Consider the following 18219-nt stretch of genomic DNA (forward strand, 5'->3'; position numbering starts at 1 on the left):
TACAATTATTTACCCTGTCCTGTGTTCCAGATTCATGACTCCAAATGCTTAGTTCTTCCGTCGTTGTAAACTTTATTTTCTAATCTTTGAGCTGCTTAAAGCCCTAACAGTCCAAGAGGTGGAGGGACTGTTGGCCGTTTGGCTAAGGGGAAACAACCTGACAGCGTTCCAAAGTAAGGCAAAATTGGGCCATCACAAGCAGCCCTTCGCCGTGGTTTCAGGCCTGTGATCAGGTTCCTTCTCACCCTGTTACCAGCAGCAACACAGTAGCTGAGTAACCCTGAGTCCCAGTGCGTCCTCCTGTGGTGGTAGTTGCCAGGCACCCCAGTACCTTGAACCTGGGTGCTACATCTGACCTGCCTGGGGTCACCAGGCCCCAAAGCTCCCCAAAGAGTGAGGGAAATACCTAGTGTGTATATTAATATAAAATACCCGGCGTGTGAATTAAGGTGCCAGCGTCTTAGCTTTCTTCACCTTCCATATAGACATTTGAGACTAGTCTAACGAAAATAATTGAAAGAAAAATGACTAGAATACCGTGCTTTTTTGTACTATTCGCAGCAGATTTAATCCGTGTACCAACTAGCCTTTGACACCTTGGTATTTTTGCCCTATTAATCACTCCCCACACTGTCTTACGTCTGGGACATTCATTACAAGCCTCTTTAAGAGAGAGGGCTTTCTGACAAAAGCCAGCTGCCCAGACATTTCCCCCTCTCTTCACCCATCCCCCAGCAGGCTGCTGAAACCGTGTATTGGCGCCGGTCCAGATTTCCTGAGTGACAGAATTGTTCCCAGGCCAGGAATGAGAGGAATCTGCCCGGTCTGGAAGATGACTCCAGCTCCTTTTACTGGCTTCTGAGTGAAGCCTTCCAAACTGACTAAGAGCCAGCACTTTCTAAACGTTGGGAGTGCCTGCTTTAAATCTGGTACGCGCAGAAGCCTTACTGTCAAAGCATGGTTCTTGACTCTACTTTTCACTTTTAGGAAAGCCTTTTTGGGGGGTTGGGGGGTGGGGAGTGTGCCACCGAACCCTGTGAGTTACTTTTAAGCCACCATCCCAGTTGTACAAATGGATACGACTGATTTTTGATTTCTGACTGTGTTTCCCACCTGGAGCTGCTCCCAGGTCCTGAGCCTGCCTTGTTAACTTTCTTATTGTACTCTGAGGTGGGAAAGTGTATCCGCTGAAAGGACGGGAAGTGATTGGCTATTGTCCGGGGTGGAATTTGTTTATCTTTTCCACGCCTACATTCCTAGACTGTGAGAGAACTGGGCATCCCTCTGAGTGCACTTGGGCCTTGTCAGCCCCTCTCTTGGAATTATTTTTTACTAAAGGCTTTCTTTCTCCTTTGGGAATGAATTAAGGGATTTAGGGACTCCTCCCCGTCCCCCGCCCAGTGTTTCTCAAAGGCTGTGTCACTTAGCACTTATTAAAATAAGTGTTGAGATAATTCTAATGCGCTTCCAGGCCGTCACTGTCAACTAGAAGTATAATGTAAGTGACATTTTTTTTCCTATGAGTCTAATTTTAAAATAAAGAGACATAATTGGATCTTTCCTTCACCCCCAATGGTTGTGATCAGCCTTGAGGTCATGTCCATGCCCGTGTCAGAGCAATGTGCTTAGCGGTGTCTGTTCCTAACTCTAAATATCGGAAGTAGGATAATCAGGGCATATAATGAATGTAGGAATTATTTTTGAACGTTTTCTTGTTTCATTTCTGTTTTCTAAAACTTACTTGTCTATTTGGTTCTTACAACCGTGCAGGTGGCTAGTGGCTACCAACTGGTCCACATCAATCCAGGCTGTAACTTTTGGTACATTGGCAGTTTCTCTCCCCTCAAAGTGTTCCCAATAGAGTCACGGAGTCCCTGTGTAGGACTTCTGTATAGCCTGTGTGGGGGCCCCTGAGGTAGGCTGGCCTTGGCTGTCTATAGCGAGGTTGGCAGGAAGGGCCAGAGCCAACACTCAGCGCGCTTCCTGCTGCACTTGCTCACTTGGAAGCCCTGAAGTCTGTTGGAAACTGTGCATTGGTTTTTGTTTGTGATCGGCACTTGGTTTTATATTTCTACCCAGCTATTTTTCAAGTCGTGTAGTTAAGTGAGACAGGGCTGGGTTTGGATGCCAGCTCGCCGTCTCATGTTTTGAATTATACCGTGATTTTTCCAGGTCCCTTCAATCACCTCCTTCGGAAAGTGATGAATGTTGCTGAAGGTCGTTACTGAGATTTCTGGGTACACAGTTGTGGGGGAATTTCAGCCATTGGGGATTCCCATGTTCTCTCTCTTCTGGACAGTGCATCTCAGGCTTTATGTGAACGTGACTCTCAGTGAGGTCTGAGATGGGGGCTCAGCTTTTTCATTTCTCACAAACTCGCAGGGGATGCCATCCTGGTGCTCAGTCCACACAGGTGCCATGGTAACAAAACTCTAGGCCCACATTGGTTTCCGTCAACTTGCTACAAAAAAAAAAAAAAAAAAAAGAGTCAAGTAAGAATAATGTAGTGAGATTTTCCTCCAGGCCGAACTCGTTTTATATCTTTTTAAAATTCAGAGATAATTTCTTCCCTGCCTTGTTACCATGGTTATTGTAAATGGTAGTTATTATTTTTAAAATGACCTTTCATAGCAGTTCGAAGGCTAACGACACTTCCTATCTCTACATTAATAGAATAAAATGTACACTGCCGTTGCCAACTTGTAAAGTCAGATGTCATCCTACCTTCTAATTTCCCTGTAACTTTCTTCCTAGTTGTTCCTAACATTTTGTATTTTGTATTGATACAGTTAGGCACCTGAGTTGCTGCTCAATTGCCACTTTTGTCACTAGCACTGGGGTCCATCATTATCGATCGTTGCCGTTGTCGTCATTGCTGTCGTCATCATCACTTTGTTCCGGGTTTTGTGAGCTAGGTCCTGATATCCGTAGATTCTTAGTCCCTCCAGACATTCAGGGTGGCCTTTTCTGTGGTAGTAGTACTGTGTTTTGGAAGGGTGGGGTTGTCGCAACGAGTATAGTTCTAGTTCTTGGTGGGAGGGGTGACATTTTGTAATGTACAGAATACACAAACAAATGAGAACTCAACTGTCTGTGTTTTTTAAAAAAACTTACTCCTGTTTGAGGTTCAGCTAATGAAAAGCTCATCCCTGATTGACCAGATCCAGTACAAACACTGTGTGTGTGTGTGTGTGTGTGTGTGTGTGTGTGTGTGTGTGTCTCCGTGATCCCGGTTTTACACTGGATAGTTTAGGGACGTGACTGCTGAGCACTTCAAATGTTCTTTTGCGTAGGTCACTTTCTAAAGGCATTTCTTTTTTTTTTTTAAATAGATTTACTATTTTAAGCATTGGAAAGTTTGTTCAATTTGAAAGACATCTATCCATTTAATTGCTTTTTTTTATCATCTTTATTAACTTGAGTATTTTTTATTTACATTTCGATTGTTATTCCCCTTCTGTGTTTCCGGGCCAACATCCCCCTAACCCATCCCCCTTCCCTTCTATATGGGCTTCCCCTCCTCATCCTCCCCCCTATTACCACCCTCCCCCCAACAATCACGTTCACTGGGGGTTCAGTCTTAGCAGGACCCAGGGCTTCCCCTTCCACTGGTGCTCTTACTAGGCTATTCATTGCTACCTATGAGGTCAGAGTCCAGGGTCAGTCCATGTATAGTCTTTAGGTAGTGGCTTAGTCCCTGGAAGCTCTGGTTGCTTGGCATTGTTGTTCATATGGGGTCTCGAGCCCCTTCAAGCTCTTCCAGTTCTTTCTCTGATTCCTTCAACGGGGGTCCCATTCTCAGTTCAGTGGTTTGCTGCTGGCACTCGCCTCTGTATTTGCTGTATTCTGGCTAGATCTCAGGATCTAAAGATATTTCTTTCATCGAGGCAGATCCAATGGAAACCATAGAACCATTTGTAGTCTTGTGTTACGTGAACTGCGCTGACGCATAGCTGTAGGAGGTACGGTGGCCATTAGTATGTATTTATTTGTGTTTAGGCCGTCTTTCTAATTAATCTGTAAGAAGTGCTAAAAAAATTGAGGCGAATCTACTTTGATAGAACTTATCTCACATTAAATCACTTCATGAGGTTATGCCCAAGCATCTACATCTCTAGACAGATATGTATGGATACGTAGGTACAATCGCTAAAGTCAATACAAATCACTTCCTTTTTTTTTACATTTCATTTTTTTACAGGTTATGCATTTTATTGTTTTTCTCCTTCTGCTTAGACACTGTCTCTGTAGATTACATGTTTTTTTCCCCCCAAAAGATGGAAGACAGTCTGGTCTGTATACTGAGCTCCAAGACTTACATGGAGAGACCCAGTCTCAAAGAATAAAACAAAACATGCAGGAAAAGATGGAGGAGCGTCTCACGTTTTGCTGAAGGCTAAGCATATATTCAGTGTAGTTCTTCAGACCGCTCATTTGGCTTCTCTTTGCTAGGCTATCTACGATCCTACTGACAAGGTAACAAGTCACTGTGTGAACAGCCGTGCCAGTGTTTCACGAGGACCCATGCAACAAGGGTCATCACTTGCCAGGTGAGCTGTGCTCAGAAAGGCAAGTTTTTAATAAATACTGAGCAGACGAAATTGTCAATATCATTCTATTACTCTACTATTTAGTGTTATTTCTCTGCATTTCCCAGTATTATAAAATCTCGCCCAGTCTCTGTTTTATGTTATACTTTATATGGTAATACTTTCATTTAACATGTGAGTCATGGCTACTGGGTGTTTGGCTCAAAGAGAACTCTTTGTTCTTTGAAATTAATAGCAATTCCAGAAGGCCTCTACACTGGATATCATTTGGGTAGGGATCTTGCCCCTCAATGTTATGAGAAATGATCAATCATGGCCAAAGAGTTGGCTTGTAAATTATGAATATTCTGGAGACAATGAAGCATCCTTTTCTGCTGCTGAGATAATGCTGGAGTTAATGGAAGTGCCATATGCCTAGGGGGAGATGTCATCACGACAAACATTTAGTTTGTCAAAGTGACATCTAGATGACTGTAAGCAATATTAATCCAGTCGTAAGCTCCTGTCACGCTTGGGTCTGATTTGAAAAGTAGCTATTTTAGGCTTCTTTGGTTATCGCTGTCTAGGGAAGCACATGGACCCATCAGACTTCCAGGGTGGGAAATAAAAGTGACACACAATTGATGGTCCCTTGGAACTCTTCTCACTAACTGTTGAGCACGTTTTTCCTGCTTGGTCGCTGTGTTATTTTATTGTGATGTATTAGGGGGAGTTCAGTTTCTGTCTTGGTATGTTACCATTTCTGTCCTGTCTGTCGTGACGTGTTAGCGAAGAGAGACCGTCTGATACATTAGTAGCTTTACTAACCACCTGTAGTCTTTACTGTAAAGCCACCTCTGAGGCCCTGAAAGCAGCTCTCATCCAGAGAGGGATAGTGTGGAGGAAGACCCTCCAAGGGCTGAGCCTGCTTGATGGATATAAGAGAGTTGATTGCTAGGCTGTCAACTTCTGTTCTCCTCTTCCTTAAAATCGAGTTGTGTGATAATATGTATGCTGTGCCCACGTTCTGGACACCATGTAGGTAGTTCTTTCCCACCCTGTCTTTTGCTATACCCCTGTCCTATTTTACACTGAAAAAACAAAAAATCTGAGACATTATTCTCCACCAGTAATCTTTTCTTCTACTTTATTATTTTATGTGTATGAGTGCTTGTATGTATGTGTGCATATATGTATGTATGTATGTATTTATGTATGTGCACCATGTGTATATAATACGATGGAGGCCAGAAGAGGGCATCAGATCCCCCGGGACTGGAGTTGTAGACGGTTTGAGTTAGCGTGGTGCTAGGAATTGAACCTGGGTCCTTAGGTAGAGCAACTAGCTAGTACTCTTAACTGATAAGCCATCTCCCAGCCTCCTTCTTAATAATCTTATTATGGCATTTGTGTGTGTGTGTGTGTGTGTGTGTGTGTGTGTGTGTGTGTGTGTGTGTTTATACATGCTCATGGCACAGTAGTTCTCCACCTTAGTTTTTTGAGACAGGGTATGTCATCAAACCTGAGGTTCCCTCATTTGGGTAGACTGATTAACCTGTGAATACCTGCAATCTTCTTGTCTCTGTGTCTCTAGCACTGTGACTACAAACACTTGCAGCACTCCTGGCTTTTTGTGAGGGTCATGGGGATCTGAACTTGGGTTCTCTTGCTTGCATGACAAGCACTTTACTGACTGAGCCATTTCCCAAGCTCTTACGATGATGCAGGGTTTCAGAGCTCATTAAAATGCCAGTCCATAGTTTTGATCTCAGGCACATCTTTAGGTCCCTTAGGCACTCCTTACCCCATTCATTTTACTATATCACATGACTGTGTCTTACTAATAAGTAGATTAACTGAATAAAACAGTATTTAATATTAGGGTTAAGTATTAAGTATTAAAAATTTATTTATGGTCCCAGGAAATCAAAAGCATTTAAAAACCTTAAAGTTTGAGGCTGGAGAGATGACTTAGTGGTTAAGAATATTTGCTGCTCTAGCAGAGGGGTACGTTCAGTTCTAGTACCCATAGAACATGACTCATAATCACCTGAAACTACACACACACACACACACACACACACACACACACACACACACACACTAAGTAAAAGTTTAAAAACTCAAAACTGAAGTAGAAAAAAAAAGATGTTGTTGTAAAAATATAAAAAATAAAAAAAGTATGGGTGTCTTTTATTCCCAGTAGGTCTGGCACCACAGTGCCCCGAGATATCTGCTGGATATCTTGCCAGAAGCACACATTCCAATTCCGTGGCGGCCCAGACCAGCCGCTCCACACTCCATTACACTTAAATCTACACATGAAAGAACACACAACACAATAACCTTAGATCCAATTGATAAGATATAATTGCCCACCTAAACATACAAATCCCGGTACCATCCATCCCTTAAGAACATTAATAACAACCTGTAAATACACAGAGCGGAATCTTAACGTCACCTGACATGGCTTCTCACTCTCTCCCTCTCTCTCTTCCTCCTCTCTGTTCCAGTCTCCTCCTCTTCCTTCAAACTTTTTTCCCCGCCATCCTTCCTTCTCGTCCAATGACAGGCCTCCTTCTGTCTTGTACCTGCCTCACCTGTGACATCAGTCCACAGAGTATAATTCAGTAAAACAGTTACAAGCATAAATTTTTCCCATGAGAGTGAAAAGAAATGTGATTTCAAGACAGAATTGTGTGACATAATTTTTATCTTATATTTCACATGACATACAGTGGGGATGAAGTCCCCATGATATGCAGAGTTCTATGGATATATACCAGAATGCATTAAGGAAGTGACAGAACAGGCAATAAAATGGGAAAGGATCTTATAAATTACTCATTTGTTAAGATGTCCTTATACAGAATAAATAATCAAAAGCTACAACTCAGATATAAAAGGTAACCCAGTTAAAATTTTAAAGACTTCTTAATAGTTTTTATTAAAACTTTATAAAGAAGACGTATGGATGACCAGCCAATATACAGAAAGGTACTAGAGCACAGTAGTCTGTGTGGGATGCAGGGCTAACTCAAGTGGTACTTGGATGACGGGAAATTCCAAGTGCTGGTATATGTGCCAAGGATTGGGACCCTCACACCCTGGGATGGAGAAACATTCCACTGCTTTGTAGAAACAGCCAGTAGTTCCTCGAATTGGTGACCACAGAATTACAACATGATATGTACACCCCTGATATGTAATCAGGAGAAATGAAAACTTAACATGAACACAAAACTTCTCCACCAGTGTTCACAGCAACATTGTTCATGGTAGCGGGGGCAATCCAAATGTCCTTCGGTGATCCATGGGTGAATGGTGTGTCTTTTTTTTTTTAAAGATTTATTTATTTATTATATATAAGTACACTGTAGCTGTCTTCAGATACACCAGAAGAGGGCATCGGATCTCTTTACAGATGGTTGTGAGCCACCATGTGGTTGCTGGGAATTGAACTCATGACCTCTGGAAGAGCAGTCGGGTGCTCTTAACCGCTGAGCCATCTCTCCAGCCCAAATGGTGTGTCTTTATGATGCAGTGTTACTCATTCATAACACAAGTGAAGGACTGTTGCTCAAACAAATGGACTTCGATGCTATTATGCTAAATGAAGGCAGACAGCGGAAGACAACCCCATGTCATCTGGGTCCACTTATGAAAATTGTCTAAAATAGGTCAACGTGTAGAGGTAGCAAGTAGACTAAAGGTCTCTTATGGTTGATGGGGAATCTGTGATGCGGGAGCGAAGGTGTGTTAATGGCTAGAACACGCACATACATTTACTTTTTCAGGTAATCAGTATGTTCTACAGCTGACTGTTGGTATTTGTACAACTCTGTAGATACCGTTAAACTCCTTGAATTGTGTACTCAAGTGGGTATGGTACATGGTATTCAAGTTATATCTCAAACTGCTCAAAGAAGTCATGTAATGGTTTTATCTTTAAAATGAAGTGTTTATAAAAAGCCCAAATGACACGCATTGTGTCAGCTAAACCCCAAAGCATGAGCCATGGTTTTGTGGTCTTACATACTTTTATTTAGTGCAGTTTAAATGTGTTTATATAACATCTCATTGAGGAGGCAGGGGGTGATGCCCTTTTTTGTTCCTCTCTGTGATCACTTTGTGCATTTTCATGGTTTAAATGCTGGTCATTTGTTTTGTTATTTCGCCATGATATGGTTAGCTTCCTTGTCTGAATAGTCTTAAGAATTAGTAGCACACTGAGATTTTACTTATTTACTTTTAATGATGGGAGCAAACCCACATAAAACTGAAGCTTCTGGAAACCGCTTGTTCTTGTGATGCTCTTAACCTGGCCTTGGCATCTTATGTGGCCTTGCGTTTGAGAGCATCTGATTTTTGCATCCTATGGGCATATAAGAGTAATATCTTCCTTCCTTCCTTCCTTCCTTCCTTCCTTCCTTCCTTCCTTCCTTCCTTCCTCCCTCCCTCCCTCCCTCCCTCCCTTCCTCCTTCATGTTTCTCATCTTTAGAGTTAGATGGTTTCATTTAGCCCGCTCTTCCATTGCTTCTTTTAGTTACTTTACATCTAACTTTAATCTTGCTCATAGTGGGCCATGATGACTTGTTCCCAATATAGACCATAAAGAAATTATTAGTGTTTATAATGTTATGGGCTTCACTGATACTTTCCTGATAGCCTTTCTTTGCTTGCCCTTGTCCTCAATCTGCAGCACTCTCAGATGGAGATCTTCCACATGGGGGTCTCGAGTTTTGCAGGTTTGTTTGATAATGATCATAAGAATCTTCTAGGGTTGTGGTGGCCATGACTGAGAGGAGAAATGGATAAAGAAATGTGTGTGCATGTGTGTGTGCTGCTGTGTGGCAAAGGGTCAGCGCTGGTTTTATTTATATAATTTTTTTTAAAAGGTAACCTCTGGTCTTAGGGAGCTTTGAATATGAATCTTGTTGGCATTTTGCAAGCAAAAAGAGTAGTATTCTGCATCTTATAGAGCAGACACGTGTAGGTTATGGGTTATATGTGTTTGTTCAAATGCACACACACACACACACACACACACACACACACACACACACACACACACTTACAGTTGGAAGACCAGTGTGTGTCTTTTGGATTTTTGTCATTTTTCCTGATAATTAAGTATTCAGTCTTTTTGAGCACTGCTGTTGTTTGAACTGTGGAAAATGCTTTTAACTTATGCTTGGCTTATAATGTGTGATTACACAAGCACACCTTGTTTTGATATTTTTTTTATTAACAAAATATTTCCCCGTAAACACCTTGAAAAATGTGTATCACCTTTAATCGTAGAGTTTTTTTTTCTTTTTTTGTTTTTTTTTGAAAGTGGTTTCGAGCAGGTGGAAGAGGCGTGTCTAAGTTATCTGGAGTGTTTTCTGTCTAGACTCGAAAGTCTTCCTTTATTTGTAAGGAAAACTGGGTATTTTCCTTCCCCTTTAAAGCAGACCTACCGTGTATTTGGAAGCACTTAGAATGAATGTTTTAGACGGCTACAATTTATTTATAGGCAGTCGAACGTGAAAGTGCTGCCCCTTTTGCCCAGTTCAATACACTAAGGTTCATCATTGAACATGGGCAGAGGAGAAAAGGAATGTTCTCCCTTTAAAGCTGTAATCCTGCTTTAATCTCCGGTCCATGTCAGGCACACCGAGAGTAATTAACAGCCGCTCGCTCACTTGCCAGTCTGGTTTAAAGCACCCTGCTCTGGGAAGTGCTCTCTTTCTCGGTCTCAGAAAGGGTTTGGTCAGTGGAGAAGAAAATCATTGCTGACATTTATGGGTGGAGGCGGGAGGTGGGAGCAGCCTGTTTTCTGATAGCATCCTACTTCTGGATCCTGCAGAGAGATAGTGAAGTGAAAACTGACTTCTTACATCTTGACCCTTGCCATTCTCCCTAAACACCTAGAGAAAGGCCATTTCATCCTATCTCACGATTCCCCAGGCTTTGGCTGTAGGATGCGCAGTCCATGGGCACCTCCCGTAGCTGAGTTTACGTTGAGACAGCAAGAGAAAGTGCTTTGTCCTTAATTAGTGAGAGGCACACTGACGGTGAACGACTTTTTTCCTCCAAATGGTGATGTTTAATGCCTGAGTGTACACGTGAGTGTCTTAAGCCCAAAGCTAAGACTCTGGCTACTCTGATGAATGACATTGCCAATTAGTTCAAGAGTAGGTGTAACATAAGCCTTTATTTTTTTCTCTTCTAGTCTCTTTATTAGACCTTTCTGTTTTACTTTTAAAACACTAAAACATGTAGTTTATAGCAGCATATAATGAAAAATGTCTTGCTGTTTCTTGGTCCACAGACCTTCATCCCTATAAGAGACTATGAACAGCATTTTAAACATTGCTTTTATACATTAGTTTTTTGTTTGTAAGTCCCTTCCTATCTTCCTTTCCATTTTTCTAATCTTTAATTTCTTCCTTTCTTCCTTTCTTTTCTTTTCTATTCTTTTCTCTTTCTTTCTTTCTTTCTTTCTTTCTTTCTTTCTTTCTTTCTTTCTTTCTTCTTTTTCATAGCTGTGGGATTTCCCTTGCTTTTCTTCCTAACAGTATGGTTTGTTTGAAAGACGCTTTAGATGGTCACAGTCACATAGGCAATACATTCATCACTTAGCCTTTCAAAGAAAACAAGGTCATTTATTTTTATACCATTTATATGAGTATTTTGCCTGACCGTAAGTGGATCGCATGAGTACAGGACCCAGCAAGACCAGAGGAGCCCCAGACATTGGAGTTATGTTGGTTGTTAGTTCTCATGTGGGGGCTGGGAACCCGATTTGAGTCCCACAGGAGCAGCCAGTGCTCTGAACCGTTGAGAGGTCTCTCCAGCTCCGACCTTACAAGTACAGGTGAGTGTACAGTTTTGTCCACATTTGTAAACACTGTGTCTTGTGGGCTGTGGACATTTAAATGCTAAGCAAGTCCTGATTCTCTTACTGATAGGATCTCGTTCTAAGAAATGTACTGTGCTGTTGGGTGACCTTGTGTGTGTTGTACACACTCAGATGGCCGAGACTCTACTGCACAGTGTAGTCTATGGGGCCACTGTTGTACATACGTGTGCCGTTGACGGAAGGCATGGTGTGATAGGCACACGCCTGTGTGTGCTGCTGAAATTGCTTACTGCGGTAGTTCATACCCTTACCCACCATGTCCATTTTCCTTACTTTCTCTCTCTTCTTTTCTGAAACGTCAAGTTTCCCCATCAGACACATGGGCAGTAGTGATTCTGAACGTCTTTCCTTCTTTGTTTTAAGCCTTCTCCACCCTGTGAGCTCCAGACTTCCAGTGCTTGCTTCTACTGGGTGAGAAAGCGTGCGCAGCTTTTCTGTGTAGGACACCTGGGCATACGTCTTACCACTTCCTGCTGTTCTTGGGAGCTGTAGAGATCATCTGTCCCCACCTTCCAGTTGGAATGATTCGTGTGACTTGATCTTTGATCATCTGGTGGAATGTGTTGAGCATTAGGGGCCTTAAAATCCCGTGAGCATTTAATTCCCATTGGCTTCAGTTGGTAGCAGTTTCAAGGTATGTTAAAGAATAGTTGGATAGATGGAGAGGGTGGGAGAAGCCAGGTTCTTTAAGTAAATGACATCAGCAGAGCTAGGGGACTCTTTCAGGTCCAACTGTGGCTAGAGGGTGGCCGATGTATGTTTAATCAATCTCAATCAGTCAAGCAGCCTCCTTTGAAAGATTGTTTATGCCCTGAGACATGGTAGGTAAGCTATCCCTAAACTTAATTCCTTAAAGCAACACTGCACAGTTTTTCTCTCCAGAATGCTTGTGTGACAGGAGTTTGGGCGTGCCCAGCCTCGTGTTTCTGGCTCTGCTGTCCCCCAGAAGATACCAGTTTGAGCTGTCGTGCTCTGAAGGCTTGACTGAGCCACGAGGACTGTCTGCTCACTGACTAACCCATTGTCTGTTGGCAGAAGGCCCAGTTCCTTGCCACATGGATGTCTTTGTAGGGCTGTCCAAGTATCCCATTGTGGTGGCTTCTTCCAGCGGGAGTAATCCAAGAGAGAAAGCCCAAAGGGAACCATATGTCTCTGTGACCTTAGGAATCATGCACTGTCATTTGTTCCGTGTCCTGTTGGTCTCACAGATGGGCTCTGCTTAGGGTGGAAGGGGACTCCTATGCCTAGAAAGTGCCAGGAAAAGGATGACCCTGGAGAATGTCCCCTCTTTCTGCAAAGCCTCACACCCCTCCCGCCTGCCCGACAAAATGCTCACTGTTTTATCTCAGAGGACTCCAGATCTTCCAGCAGGAGCAGGGCTGTTTAAACAGATTTTGAAAACTAGAGATTTATTAAAAGTTTTCCTTTATTGGAAGAAATAGTTGGAATTTGTCAGCGTTCTCAATTAGAAAATGATTTATGCTCCATCCTAAGGAATTTCTGACCCAAAATAATAGAAAATATATTTATCATCGTGAGAGAGGAGATGGAGGCTTAGTTTTAGTCAAAAAATGTATAGCATTTGTTGGTTTTCAAATTTGTAGCTGAGGTTCCTGGAAAGCCCGCACTGAAGGGTTGTCAGGCCAGGAATCTAATAGGGAAATATGGATGTCCCGCAGTGCTGGCTGGCCCGTTGTGGTTAAGCTTTAGACCTGCCGCTTTAGACTTTGCTGTGTAAGACTGGGCCACTGCAGGTCATGTTTTCCTGATTCCCCCGCCATCTGGATCTCTGTCTACTTCCAGTAGAATGTGGCACCCCAGCAAGACTCCGATGCAGAAGAAGGGGAACCACAGTGAACTGACAAAAATACTCTCTTCAGCTCCTGTTTGCTTCAGCTCATAGCTCTGGTAGGAGCTCTCGGGCACCAGGGATGCCTTGATCCCCTCCCTGGGTGTGAAAAGCAGTTACACTCTGTGTTTTGTTCCCCCTCTGGACACCTAGATCTCACACATCTTCCTTTGAGTTTCTTGGGCCTGGCAGTTGCTTCTTGCCCCGTTTTCATGTTTTGGTCCCTGCACCTGTGTGTCCATTGTCCTCCATTAAATCTCAGCATTTAAAAATGCCCTTCTTGTGAGGGTTCTGCTTCCCCACACACCAATGCAGGCATTAAGATTTCTAGACAACTCATCCCCGACAGTTGCAGAGGCGAGAGATTGCAGTCGATTTGTCTTTGTATATGTAAGTCTTTGGCACGAGAGTTAGGCCAAGAAGGCACTCATACACTTTGTCCTTGGTCCAGATGTTGCGTGCCTGTCTACATTTTAGTGCTCCCAAACCTCTGCCCTCATTTCATGGATCTGGTCTCCTGCAGGAGGTCTCAAGTCTCCTTGTTCTGATAGGTCCAGAAATACATGTATTCTGTGATGCTGGGTAGTTTTGTGAAATGAATTTAACCTGGGAGCTTAAAAAAAAGAGTCGTCTCCCTCACCATAGACATGCCAGCTCTGGCTGCCTGCGGGTCTGCTGCTGGGGCAGCTTCCATGCACTGCACAGTGGCCTCCAGCTCACCAGAGGGCAACTCCAGGCCCAGCCTCACTTCCTCTCATCTTCCTTCATTTTACCCGAGACGCTTATTCCTGCCTCTCCATCTGCTTTATTTTCCATTTCTGTTTGCAGACCCCGATTCCGCCTCTTTCTTATTGTCCCCAGTTGGAATGATTGATGGCTTGTGTATATTAAAATTGGAAGCACTTGCTGAGAAGGTGTATCTGCTGAACAACTTGTGCTTTACATAAGGATAATAGCACGAGGAAGCATAATTATATCAACTCATGGATCAGATGAGCGCATTATAGACCCAAGGCAACAGCCAGCGAGGCCGTTAATGATACTTCTGTTCTTCAGGGTAGTAGATTGACTCAGCCTTTCTACGTCTACCAGAGGGCTTATGGGTGCCATTACTGCATACTTATCTCTTTGCACAGTTTGTACAACTCTTTTTCGGGGAGGTGCATTTTGGAACGTGGCCGTAGAAAGGCCCAGCTCTTGTCTGTTGTGAAAGTCCTTACTGTTTGTCTAGGGAGAGAGGAACAATATATAATAGTGAGAAGGGGTGAAAGCCAGTGAACCCAATGTGGTAGATACTATGCTTAAATACGTGCTGGGAAGAAATGGTGCTCCCTAGACACAGGTTCCGAACACTTCTTCCTCTTATTTAACATTTATATCTCCAGTCAGTTGTATTTTACAAGTGATCAATCTGAGGCTAAGACGTGAACTCATTTAAGACATACGCTGACCGAGTGACAGAAGTTAGGATTTGGACTGGCCACAGTCTGAAGATTATAGTGTAGGTGCTTCCTATCCGTGGCTGCATTTGTTTCTGTGAGTGTTTTGAGAAGGTCTGATGTCTTTCCCATCCTGCTCTAAGCTCTGGGTAGCTACTCTATATGAATTTCACCAAAAACACCTGGACACAACATCTGGCAGCCAGCATTAAGCAGTGAGAAGAATTCAAGAGCTTGGAGGCAAGTACAGGACATTGGGTGTTTATTTCTCCTGCTCCTCTATGTCAGGCCCCACCTGTTTCTCTATAACTCCATGTCTGTCTGCAGCACCCCCTCCCAGCTCTCTCCTTCAGCACTTATTCCCTGCCTGGGCTTCAGGAATCCTCTCATTCTTTGACCCTCTCAGAACCGTTTGTTAGTGGTAACCTTTCCTGCCTATGTTTTCTTTCTTTACTTTTTTCTCTTCTTTTTAAGTTTTTTATTGATTCTTTGTGAGTTTCACATCATGTACCTCAGTCCCCTCATCAGCCTGTCCTCTCATATCTGGCCTTTACTTGTGCAGCTTCCCCGAAAAATAACACACACACACACACACACACACACACACACACACACACACACACACACACACACAGCATCTCCTCCTTGACCACCCGCACCATCACCACCACTACCACCACCAGAACAACAACAAGAATAAAGCACAGAAAACATCTCATCCTGGAAGCTGTAGTGTGTCACAGCATGTCCCACAGTACACCCCTCTGTCCACACATCTTATGCCCATTACAATGTGTCATTGGTCTGGTTCAAGATCTCTTGCTTCCATGACACGACACCGACACCGTTACTAGAGGATCCTCATTAGGACTCCTCCTGGTTATCTTGTTGTTGCCCTGTGTCATGGGGATCCTGCAGCTTTGTATCAGTAGGACCGGCCTTTTCATTCATCCCAACTGTTTGCAGATGATGTAGATTTGGGGCTGGACCAACTCACAGCCCTGGATCTGAGCCTGAGTGTTGGCTAGCCCGCTGGCTCTCTCTTGTCCAGACCACTAGGAAAGCTCTCCAGCACACGTAAAGGGTCCGGCTGGACCACCCAATGCTGATTTTTGTAGCAGGCAGGGTCAGCTCTCCTGTCCTCATGCTCTCCGGGCTGGTTCACCCACACCCATGCCTCCAGAGCCAGCTCCATTGTGCTGGCTAGTAGTCAAGGTGCAGGACCCACTCTCATTTCCCGCTAAGACCGAAGAACAAGAAGTTACTATAATACTTTCCTTCCTTTCTGCCGCCCTATTCTTTTTTTATTTCTTCCAAGTATGGTCAACATTGAAGATAAGAAATGAGACATGGTTCCTGACCTCAGTGAACTTATCATCATTAATAGTTGATTCATAGTAATGAGAGTGGAGGCTGGTACGGCACTTAAGGAGCAAAGTGACTAAAAAAGAGAGAGTCTAGGGCTGGGGAGATCTTAGCAGGTAAGAGCTTGCAGTGAAGGGATGAGAACCAGAGTTCAGATCCCCAGAGCCCATGTAGATGAGTGGTCATGGCAACCGACTTCTAACACTTGGTTTGGGAAGCAGAGACAGGGAACAGCAAGAAGAGCTGTCTAGCGAGATCAAGTCAGGATGGATGAGATCCAGGTTCATTCAGCGAGAAACTCTACCCTAATGGAGAAGGTGGAGAAAATTAAGGAAGACACACAGCACAGTATCGTCCTCTAGCTTCCACATGTGTGTGTCACACACACACACACACACACACACACACACACACACACGAACATCTGGAAACACATGGGCTGTATACTTGTTCATCTATACACGTGTAATTCATGTCAACATCTATGTTAATATATGCATGTTCACAGTACAAACATGCAAAAAAAAGAGAGATTACTTAGTGGAAAGTGCAGATAGAAGTTCCTAAATTAATTGCTCACTTTTGCTAACATGTATATATTTTTTGTACCTTTTTCCTCTTTATTTTTCTCCCATATATTAATTACATCCTGACTGAAGTTTCTCCTCCCTCCCCGACTCCCCAGTGCCCTCTACCACCTCTCCTCTCCCCTGATCCACTCACCCTTCACCTCCCCTTATGAAAGAGCAGGCCTTCCAGGGACATCAACTAAATGCAGCATAACAGACTACACTAAGACCGGGCATATATTCTGACATCAACCCTGGATGACATAACCAAGTGGAAGGTCCAAAGGCAGGCAGAAGAGTTAGAGACAGCCCCTGAGCCCACAAGAACACTGTAATACACAACCATGACATGTTTGCAGAAGACTTAGGTGAGACCCATACAGGCTCCCTGATTCTGTGAGCCTACTTCCATCCCAGTCAGCTCATTCTGTGAGCTGTGGCTAGCACGTATATTAACTCCCACTTGGCCAAAATTTTGAAAAGTTCTTATTGCTTGTTAAGATTGATACAATACCGAGGAGAGTGTTAATTCTCTTAAGATGAAGCAACTAAATTGGCTTTCAGGTTGCATTTCAATAGAAACGTTTACCTTTAAGGGATAACCACAAAATAATAATCCTGACTGGTGCTCCTGGGTTAATGATCCATTTGATTTTTTTTTAATTATTAGAGCTAAACTTTTGGAGCACTTTTAGGCTTGTAGAAATTTAGAGAAGAAAGTATAGCATTTTTGGAATCACTCCTTCTGCCTCTCTTCCTGTGCTATTAATGTCTTAATGTACATTTGTTGGTGGTAAACCAATGTGCTCATTGCTGTCACCTAGAGTCTCCCTTAGGGCTTACTTTGTGTCGCACAGTTCGGTATTTTGACAAATACATCACACGTGTTTCCCATTGCAGTGATAACAGGATAAGTTAAGTGCCCTAGAAAGTAATTTATGCCTTATCCCCCACTCTTGTCCTGAAACCTTTTCTAGACTGTTACTTATGCATCTGGACTCTCATGCTGTGTAATGGTGTCAGAATGGCTTGTTTCACCCAGCAGGAAGCGATTAAGGCCCTCCATGTCTTGTTGCAGCTTGGAGACTAAGTTTTTAAAAACAAAATCTCCAAAAGATTTTTTTCTGCATGTGTGTTCCACAGTTCATTTATCTATTCCCTTATGCATTGATGTCTTGACAGCTTCCATAGCAGCCAGGAGTGAAGTGGCGACCAGAATTCTTGTACAGGGCCGAGTGTGGGCATGGGCTTGGGTTGTCAGACTTCACATGGAGATGGGATTTGGAAAGGAGAATCAATTTCTGTCTCTCTGGCACTTATTTCTTATTCTGTCATAATGGCTTGGTTGGACAAGTCTAGTACTAAGGCTCCAATGTTTTATTAGAAGGGAAATATAGCTAAGGATGTATTTTTGGGGGCAAACTACTTATTTTCAGATGAGTAGTACAATTTCTAATCCTGTAAGTGGGATTTGTTGATCTGATCAAAGCCATGGGCAGACGCCGACTGCTAGCTAGCCACTCTGAAGCTTAAGTTATTTATTGATCAGATGTTCAT

General features: G+C 43.2%; 1 protein-coding gene across 4 annotated transcripts in view; it reads left to right on the forward strand.

The window, feature by feature from the left end:
- Cdk14 (cyclin-dependent kinase 14) overlaps positions 1-18219 on the forward strand; it is a 594415-nt gene that overhangs the window by 34362 nt on the left and 541834 nt on the right. The window contains exon 3 of one of the 4 annotated variants that reach the window (XR_010065656.1): positions 4453-4550. The exons of the other annotated variants lie outside the window; for them this stretch is intronic. The gene's annotated coding sequence lies outside the window, so the exon portion shown is untranslated. Of the gene's footprint in view, positions 1-4452; positions 4551-18219 lie in introns of those variants that run through there. 4 annotated transcript variants of the gene reach the window in all.

This window comes from Rattus norvegicus, chromosome 4 (assembly GCF_036323735.1).
Source record: "Rattus norvegicus strain BN/NHsdMcwi chromosome 4, GRCr8, whole genome shotgun sequence".
NCBI lineage: Eukaryota > Metazoa > Chordata > Mammalia > Rodentia > Muridae > Rattus > Rattus norvegicus.